A 9,140-nucleotide genomic window follows, 5' to 3' on the forward strand; every position below is an offset into this window, starting at 1 on the left:
ACCCTGCTTTACTGTTCCTCTTTTTTTTTTTTCCTACCCCCACAGGCCCCCTTTTGCATTGGATGCTCGAAGAACTGCAGTATAGTAGCTTAGGTTAAGAATATCAGGGGAACTTAGGAATAAAGCTGCATCTCTCTGAAAAAATGGAGATACTTTTCAGTGGTATCTGATGCCAAATGTACTAATCTTCATTTTTGGACCCTGGGGCAAACATTTAAATTGGACTTTATCACAGCTGAATTCCTTAACTTTTGTTTCCCTGCATGATATTACAAAATTCAAATCACCTTCTGTTTTAACTTAAAAAGTGGTTTTAAGCTGGTTTTAAGCATTTATATTTTCCAAGACCCTAGTGTCCAAGGTCACATAGAAAACGATATTATTTGCCTAAGTAATTACATAAAAGCCAAGATTTCTGATTTCAGTGTTACAAAGACTTATAAGAGAGGGAAGGGAATTATAGGAAGCATGAAGAGCAATGGAAGGGTAGTAGAGTAGACAACAAACACCACAGGACAGATGTGACTACACAGAAATTATCAGAAATATGTCACAAAAGAAAATACATAGTGATACAGGACAGATTTTTAAGTAAGGTATTACAATTGGTATTGCAAATTTTATAAAATAAAATTGCAATATTTTATGACTAGTCCCCTTCAAGTTAATAAAAACCTAAGTTATATGTGATATATAATGGGGATAGAGTAAGAAATCTGGAAAAAATACTGTGGAAAATGGACATAATTAAAAATGATTTATTTGTTTCTTATTGTGTTTCTTTATACTATTCAGGCCATGCTATTTTCTATTGCTGGTATTGCAAATAACCCACACTGCTGGATGTGTCATATACACACAGATTCCCACTGGTGCACCTAGGTTTTGGCTTGCTAATTTGACACGCATTTTGAAAGTATTTAGTTTGTTTTGCAGGAAGTTTTGCATTGTACTTTTCTAATGAAAAACTGCTACAACTTCCTCACTTCTGGAGCAGAATTTTAATTTTTCTGATAAAGATTATAGATTGCAAGAACAGTGACAAAAGCTACCCAGATTGCTTCTGGGTGACTTGATATATCTGGTTATTTACAACGGAAAATTTATGGATGAGCAAAAGTCCTTACACTTTTTTGAAATTGATAAAGGATAATGACACGATGTACACAGGAAAGAGGAATAGCCATATGGGATCCAGTAATAATGGACATGAAACTGCAGTTCACTTAGTGATAAGAAAGCTCTTTGTATATGCAATTATATAGAATTGAGGTAAAATATTTTGTATGTAACAACACTACAGTAAAAGAAAACTTGTTCCTTGAGCTTAGTATACAAAAAGCAAAATTCTGTTCCATGAAAAAAAAAAGATGATGCATCCATAAACAAAAATACTTTTCCTGTCTCTATCATTGATTCCCTATCTATCCTTCAGAAAATACCCTAATATATGCCTATTAGCAGGGAATTAATACTTTTTTCCAGTCTGGAATTAATCAGACCCCACTGTTCATATATGCTTTCTTGAAATCAATACTCTCCTTATATAAATGTACTCTAAACAGAAGATGCTAAAACAAAAGGTACTGAAGCTTCAAAGTCATAATTTCTGCTAAAAACCTGGAACCTTCAATCTAAGTGATTTAGAATCTCAACTTCAGCTTTCAAAGTCCCTTTTTGTTAGATACTTCAAGAAACTGGGGCGAAAGTGTTGAAAAAGATCAAAATCTACACATTCTATTCTGCGAATATTCTCAGGAAGTGTCCAGGAACTTAGACAAACAGCAAAATCAAGTGAACACAGCGATTCCTAGGATATGCAAGCTAAAAGTAAACCTAGTTTATATAGAAGCCTAATCCTCTAGGTTTTCTTGAAAGTGTCAACAAGCCTTTGAATAAAGGTAATATGATTTAGTCCCTTGGATTTCCAGTAAGATTTTGATAAAGTCTTCCATCAAACTTATGATAGAAGGACATGATCTTAAAGACAGATTTAAGAACAGGAAGAAATATACAGGGCTAATTTGTAGGGCTTTTCAGTGTAAAGAGTACTATTAGGCATTATTTTAGGATTGGAATTGTTTGATAGAGCCAAAGATAATCTAGAAAAGCAAACTGTGACTACTTGCAAAGCAATCAATGGATCATTACTGCATGAACTGAAGTTGTGGCTGAAACTGAAAAAAATACAAGGTAATAGGCACAGGCAAAACCTACCCAAAATGCACCTGCACCATCAGCTCAGAATAAATTTATTACTCAGGGAGATTATTTTGAGTTGTTGTTTCTAACTAAATATCTGCTAGGTAGTGGCCAAAACCAACATAAACAAACCTGGTATTAAAATTTATTTGGTAATAAGAGAAAAAACAATTTAAATTGTCATTATGCTATTTCAAAAATTCAGAGTGATTCCACATTTCAACTACTTAGTAAAACAGTCTAGGCCCATTCAAAAAACAAGAGAAAGCACACTGAAATCAAGAAAATGGTTAATAGTTGTAAAATAGTATGCATATCAGGAGTTTTTAAAAGTTAGGACTCTTCAAAATGGAAAAGAAATGAGTGATGGGAATAATATCTAATAAGTCAAAAATTTCAAAATTACAACTGACATATGGAAAATAAACAGAAATCTACTATCATTATTTTTCACAATAGAAAATTAAAAAGAAAAAAATAAGAACTATAAAACAAGCTTTTATTTAACAGATTTGAAATAAACAAAATTAGATTATTTTTCACATGGCATACAACCAAGTGGTAAAAGTGAACAGTTTTTTTCCATGACAGATGTGGCTTTGGAAGTCACACAGCTGCCATTTTTTCTTAGCTACAGTGTTGTTGACCTGCACTATTTTCCTGGTTTTTTGCCTTCTGACAAAGGAAAAAAAAAAAAATCGGGCTTCTGACAAAGAGGAGAGCTACTAAAAATGAGACCAAGTATCAATAGCATTAAAACTGGTTCCAGTGTTTCATGCCTAACATTTTGGAATACAAAGAAACCATCAACTAATTTCCAGCCCTTTAATTCTTACCTCCATCCTGTTCTGTATCTTTTAAATCTGCCAGTCACCCAGTTACAGATGTAGTTCGTGAACCTTCTTCAGCTGACTTGCTTCATCTGTAGATAACGCCAGTCAGGAAAATGAACTCACAAGTTCATTTAAAGTCCAATGAATTATGAAATGGAAGTCAAGAACTGCTGGCCTCTACTCATCCTGTACTGTCCACAGGCTTCTATTATCCCATTCAAAATGCTCTGAAGTGAGTCATTACTTAATTAAATTACTGAGACCTGCGATGACAGAGAAACCACATAAAATATTCAGAGAATCAGTTTTAAAGACAAATAGAAATGTGAACCACGTTTTTCAACTATTAATCACATCACCTGTGACACTCAGGGAGTTCTTTCCTTTTATGTATGTGGCTGTAGCTGACAAAATACCTGTTGAGAAACTAACTCAGCTACATGTTTTATTCAGCATTAGGATAGCTCAAAGACAACTTTGAAAGCAATGATTCCAATTATATATGTTAAAACTTGAGACATTCAAAGCAAACCAAAGTAACCGTTTAAACCCATCAATTGCCAAAAGTGGTAATTTAGAAGAATACTTTGAACTATCACATCTTTTTCTCCAATGTGATAAATTAAAAGAAAGGAAATGCATATTTTAAGCATATGAACTTATAAATTTTACATTGTCCATGTAGTAAGCAAATAAATTATTCACATTATGCAGAAGGAAAAGAAACGTGTGGCCAAAACACATTTACTTCTTACCTGCAAATTAGTGATTGGTTTTATTATAATTACTCCTCTTCTTTCCAGTGCCTAAACTTTTAAAATAAATTACTCTTAGTTATATTCTCTGATAAATTTTATACTGTCTATGTAAAAATACACTGGTTTTTAGGAAAAAAAAATTGCTGCTTACTGAGAAAAAAATAGTCATGCATTTAATTTAACAAAAGACAATATAATCATATTGATTATAGTAAAATATATGTATGGGACTAGGACTATAAATTGCTCTATGGAGGTCTTTCTGTGTGTAAGCATATCAAGTAAATACATTAAAACTTAAAATTCTCACTTCCTCTTGCAGAATGAAGATTGCATTCTTTGCTTACTAAGAGTTTATTGCTAATACACAAAAATTCTGTGGGGTATTGATTGCTTTGCAGTGAGCTATTTCTTCCTTCCTTCTTGATAATCAGAACATTTTTTTTTCTTCTCTTTAAAATTCATCATTCCACCCAAGCTTGTATCTAGCTTGCAGCATTTTATTAGCTCTGTCAATGTCATTTGCAAATGTGACAGCTACCACCCATGGTTAACAGCTTATTTATTTATATAGAACTGCACCAATATGCTGGCCAAAATAATCATAAGATCCAGTTAGGTATGGGCATTTAATGTGCTTCTGCATAAAATTCAGGAGAAAATATTGATCATTTAAATAAACAACTGCCTATTTAATTTAGAATATTTTGAATATTCTAAGGTAACAGCCTTGTATTACAAAGTTCTGCTTACAGATCCAATTTTACTCAGTAGATCAGATCCCCTGCTTCCTCAGAGTCACACCACACATACATCCCCCTGATATACTGTTTCATTTTAAGCATGTTAAATATATGGTAAAATTACAAACTTGGTTTGAATAAAGAGTAAGAAGCAGTGTCCTAAAGAGAGAAGCAGAAAGTCATACCAGAGCAACAAATTTCATGCACTTGTGTGAAACTAGACAGATTTTATTCTTGTACTAAAATGTTTCAATGCATCATCTTTACTGTTATGTTTATTTGATAGAAGCAAAGGGTTTTTTCCATCAAACTAAACAAAAAGTCTTTCTGATTGGTGAGGTATACTAACTGACTTGGATATTCTTTTTTATTCATTTGGGATAACACTGGAGCTAGATTATTTCTGTATGATGTATTTATATTTATGTGTCTGTTTTTTAGGATAAACCACAAGACTGAAGGGACCATTTAATTCTGGGATGGCTCCCCTGCTCTGCTGCTTCCATTTGAAATAAGCTCAAATGTGCTTTTTGTTCAAAGATGCTACCCTGATAGCCTTCCTGGGGGAAAATTGTTTTGCATTCCAAGATGTTGGGAACATAATAGGGTAGAAATGGCAGTGGGAGGTGTGGGCTTAAAGGGATTTAATTTTCTGTTTCAAAAAGCCTTAGAGAGCATACAGAATATTATGTATGGGGAAAATATGACTGACGTGTGAGATTCAACATCTTTTATTCAAAAAATTTCTATTTTAACCACTCTATATGAGACAAAATGTAGATAACTGTCTGTAAATCAAGGCTATGGTGTTAAAAGAGATAATGACAGGTTTTGTCCTTCTGTCCTGCAGCAGCACATTGGTAGGCTGACCTGCATCAGAATAGCACTTCTCCTGAAGCCTAAATTTTGTGCAGCTGGGCATGATGAGCTATCTTTTGTATATTGTTGGATGGAGTGAAACTGCTTCCCAGTAGGGATTTCTAAATGAATTTTTGCTATAAGTCACACATCCAACTGCAGTGTATTCACAGTCTTGTCAGAGACGCAACACTAAGAGGTTTCTGTATGAAAAAGTCACACAGTTCAGCACTTGAGAGTCATGGCTGTTGATGTCTTATCATGGAATATAGGCATGACAGAACAAGAAGCTCTGCTTTTCTGTACTCCTGGGAGCTGAAGCATTCATTTATGTTGTTTGGCACTTACACCTCTGTCTAGTAGGTGACTTGATTTCATTTGTTAGCCTCAAGACTAGGTGGACAAGGTCCAGACTCCCCTAATACAATTCCACTGGCTAGTTTTTTGTTTTTTTTTTTTTTTTTTTGTTTGTAAGTAAATTTGATTTTAACTTAATGTATGATTTGGCTCTCTGGCATGGTGGAAATAAAAACAAATAGGAAATCTAGAGCAGAATAACATTTCCTGAACTTCTCTGTTTTTCTTATATTCCCCAGTTAGTGGAAAATAAAGCATTAGCAACTCAAATGCTTTCAAAAACTTAATGATTAATTTTTGCTATCAAGTTTGGGCAGACAATTGTATAATGATTTATGTTAATGTGTTCTTGTACATTTAACTTGCCAACAATGAGCTGGGGTCACCCCTGTCCCAGTGATGCTGCAACAGGGCTGGTCTCCATCTCTCCACAGCCCCACGCTTCCTGGCCATAGGCACCACTAAGCACCCACTCTCAGGCCCAAATCCTGGCTACTCCACCCAGGGGTCACCCCTGTAGCCCACCCTTCCTGTCAAAGTCTGGACATCTGGACACAACACAGCCATGATTCATTCATGATTTTAATATGCCTGGCATTCCTTTTTGAGAGACTCCTATGTGATTTCCAAAAGACTTCTTCATCTCATCCCTATCTTGTCCAGTCTAACTTCTATAAAAGCCAGTAAGAACGCTACTGTCTTTTGGACAGCCCTTTGAATTAACTGTGCCTACAACCTGAATTCCATAAACTTAAGAATAGCCCCTCGGGTTTACTGGTCAGACAAAAAATGGCCTTGGATGATGCAACATTTACCCAGTGTACTGGGTCTGCATGGGCAGGTTTTGGTAGTGGGGGCCACAGTGGTGGCTTCTGTGAGAAGCTTCTAGAAGCTTCCTCCATGTCCAGCAGAGCCAATGCCAGCCAGTTCCAGGACAGACACACTTCTGGCCAAGGCTGGGCCAATTAGAAATGGTGGTAATATCCCCATAGTAACATATTAAAGAAGAAGAAGAAAAAAAAAATGGTGCAGTTGTAATTGCAGCTGGAGAAGACTGGGATCAGAACACGTAAGATGCAAGAACTCTGCCGACACCAAGATCACTGGAGAAGGAGGGGGAGGAGGTGCTGCAGGTGCAGGAGCTGAGACTCCTCTGCAACCTGGGGTGCAGACCATATTGAAGAAGCTGTGCCCCTGCAGCCCATGGAGGAGCATGTGGATTCAGAGATTCACCTGCAGTCCATGGAAGAAACCCACACTGGAGCAGGGGGACTCCTGAGAGGAGACTGTGAACATGTGGGAGGTCTTTGCTGGAGCAGGCTATTGAGAGGGACCTGTGGACACATGGAGAGAGGAGCCCAGCATGGAGCAGGTTTCCTGGTAGGACTTATGACCCCACGGTCCTGAAGCACCTGAAGGACTGTGCCTTAAGAACTGCATCCCATGGAAGTGTGACCCATATTGCAGAAGTTTGTAGAGAACTGTTGCCCATGAGATGGACTAATTGGAAAAGTTCATGGAGAACTTCCAGAACAGAAGGACTCCTCTACCTCAGCAGCAGCAGGAACAACATGCAATGAACTGACTGTAACCCCTATTCCCTGTCTCCCTGCATCGCTGGGGGGAGGAGCTCAAGCTGGGATGGAGGGAGGGGTGGGGAGAAGGTGTTTGACAGTCTTATTTTGCTTCTCATTATCCTGATTATTTCTAGTAATAATTTCAGTTAATATCTCTAATACAAGTTGGGTTTTTTCTGTGATGGTATTTGATGAGTGATCTTTCTCTGTCCTTATTTCAACTTATGAATCCTTCATTATATTTTCTTCCCCTTGTCCAGCTGCAGAGGGGAGTGATAGAGATGCTTTGGTGGGTGTCTGGCATCCACCACCTAGCTATTCTTATTTTGTTGTTTTTCATAGCTTGAGGGCAGCCGAGGTGATTTAATACATCTAGCTCAGAGAATATATTAGATGGTTTTCTGCTTGGCAGCAAAGCACAGTTACCACACAGGACTGCAGAAAGGAAAAGTCATTCTCTCCTTGCCATTAGATTTTGCCACTCCTATAAGCTTCAAACTGAATCTGAAATAGCACAAACAGAAACATGATCAATTTCTCAGTGTGAATGAAGATAGAGGAGCCTCTAAAACATAACATGATAAAAGCTATGACCCACAACAAAAACCCCCTCTGTATTGAAAAAATTCCCCCCAGTCTTTGTACAGTACTGCCACAGTATGTGCAGGAATAAATCATGAATATTGCATAATATATGTTCGGAGCACAGTACATTGTGTAATTCCGGAGTAAGTTGTTACTGTACATCACCACTTGTAATGGTGTTTGCCATAAGACAATATAAATTTTATTTCAGCCATAGGAAAAAATTCTATTTTCTTGAGCCTTTAAATCTAATTGCTTAGAGTATTCTATAAAATTCCATGTAGTTTTGTGCAGAGAACAAGACAACAAGAAATTCTTTCTTTAGTCTATTTTAAACATTGCTTCCTCTACCTCTCATTTTCCACAGCACTGATCAAGGCTCAGAAAAGCTCTTGTAACACTTTTCAGATAGGTTCAGTCATTTTCGTTTCACTTGATGGAGATTACTATTCCCATGTGTTGTGTTAGCAAAGTAGTCATGCAACACATTTGAAGCTTGAATTAGAAGTCCATTTCTTCTCCCGAACAAGATTCATAAATAAAAAATATCTTCTCTGAATAAAATTCAGGTATTGCACTGAAGGGAGAAGGCTTTATATGTTAACACTGTCAAGACTCAACGACGCATAGTAAAATGGCTACATGAGTGATGAAACTCAGATTTCAAGCTTAATTCTCCAACTTTCATTTTAAAAGAATGCTCCAGTTTACTCAGTTTTCTTAGGATTTCCATCAGGATCAGTTCAATTTTATTATGCACATGTGCTAAATAAAAGCCTCGGATATATAGGTACCTTTCTGTACCTTAAATCATCACTCATAGGGTAGTCCCACTGCCCTAGAGGAGATGACTTTCAGAACATTATATCTGAGAGACAATGTTAGGTGACATCTAGATGCATCCATTTATCACTCACACACTTTTCCTCCCCCTGACTCTAAAGTTCATTCAGCAGGTTGTATCCTACTTCATCCTCGTACACCTAGCTGACTGTCAGTGATAAAGAAGTGAAAACCGTTACCAATCTTTGGGATCTCTTTAAAATGATCTGTTGAATGCTGTCAAATCACATCAGTCCCTTCAGCTGTCAAAGGAATGCAGTTGTCTAGACTATGGTCTTTCTAAGAGCTGGTGGTTCTGTTAGTTCCCTTGAAAAAACACTGACAATTGTACACATTCAGTTCACATCAGTTCGGCATTTTAAGGAAGGTGTCCATACACTATTC

Source organism: Corvus cornix, chromosome 2 (assembly GCF_000738735.6).
Source record: "Corvus cornix cornix isolate S_Up_H32 chromosome 2, ASM73873v5, whole genome shotgun sequence".
Lineage (NCBI taxonomy): Eukaryota > Metazoa > Chordata > Aves > Passeriformes > Corvidae > Corvus > Corvus cornix.